This window comes from Pteropus alecto, unplaced genomic scaffold, assembly GCF_000325575.1.
Source record: "Pteropus alecto unplaced genomic scaffold, ASM32557v1 scaffold24, whole genome shotgun sequence".
Classification (NCBI taxonomy): Eukaryota; Metazoa; Chordata; class Mammalia; order Chiroptera; family Pteropodidae; genus Pteropus; species Pteropus alecto.
This window is the reverse complement of record NW_006439192.1, coordinates 10,248,403-10,249,463: the sequence shown is the minus strand read 5'-3', so window position 1 is coordinate 10,249,463 and position 1,061 is coordinate 10,248,403.

Genomic DNA, 1,061 nt, shown 5'->3' with positions numbered 1-1,061 from the left:
AATGAGCTAACCACATGACCGAGCATCAGGTTTGGCTTCGCGAGCAGGCATACAAGGCAATTAGTGGAAAACCTGGAACATGGTAAGAATTAATAAATGGTGGCTAATATTATCATAATTTATAAGCCCCATTACATTTCTCTTCTCACGTACCCATATTATTTCACCACGTGAAATTGAAGCTACATCTATGTTTAAGGCTTTCAAATAATTTTGAAACTAGACGCCATCAGATCAGAATCTTCCAGTGCAGCCCAGCACCGAGCTCCACTGGGCTGTGTGTGAACTCACTTTTCTTCTAACTCAGGATCATTTGATTCTTGTGTTTCAGGAAATAAAAAAAAGAATGATTAAACTGGCAATGTGCTTTAGCCATATGTTTAGCTCTTTCATCTCTGAATGGAAAATGTGGAGGCAATAAGGTCCCCAATATTTTGGTCTGAAAAACATCCCTGTGACTCTTGGTAGCCAAAAAGGGTAAGTTAACATTGTTCTCATCATATAATGGAAGATTTCAATTAGAAGACTCAAAAAATATTTCTAGTGCAAGTCATAGAGACTGGAGAATCTAAACATGATTTTCCTCTTATCCCTCAGCTGGACCTGAGATAGATGCCCTCAAAAACCAACTTGTGTGTCCTAAGACCCGATGCAGTCCCTGAAAGTCTCCCAGAAATGCCACAGGTGTGGGGTTCTGTAGTGAGGGTCCCACTTTATATAGCTGACACGGTTGGTACCAATGGCACAAATGCAGACCTTAGAAATTTGAGCAGGATTCCATCTGGACACAAAGGCCAAGTTTCTCTTTATATGTCCTCCTTTAGCTCTTCCTTTTTGCCTTCTGTCAAACCCTTAGGCAATTTCTTTTTTAGATTCACCTGAGATGATACCAGAAGGCAGTTCATAAAAACATTACCTCCCCTTGGCTATCCTAGCACAGTACATGGTGGGCACTTAATAAGTGAATGAATGAGAACCAAAAGGCATCCAGAACAAAAATGACCCTAATGGTTCAAGTTCAGTTCAGAAATTATCTTTTAAGAGAGGAATGGGTTGTCAAA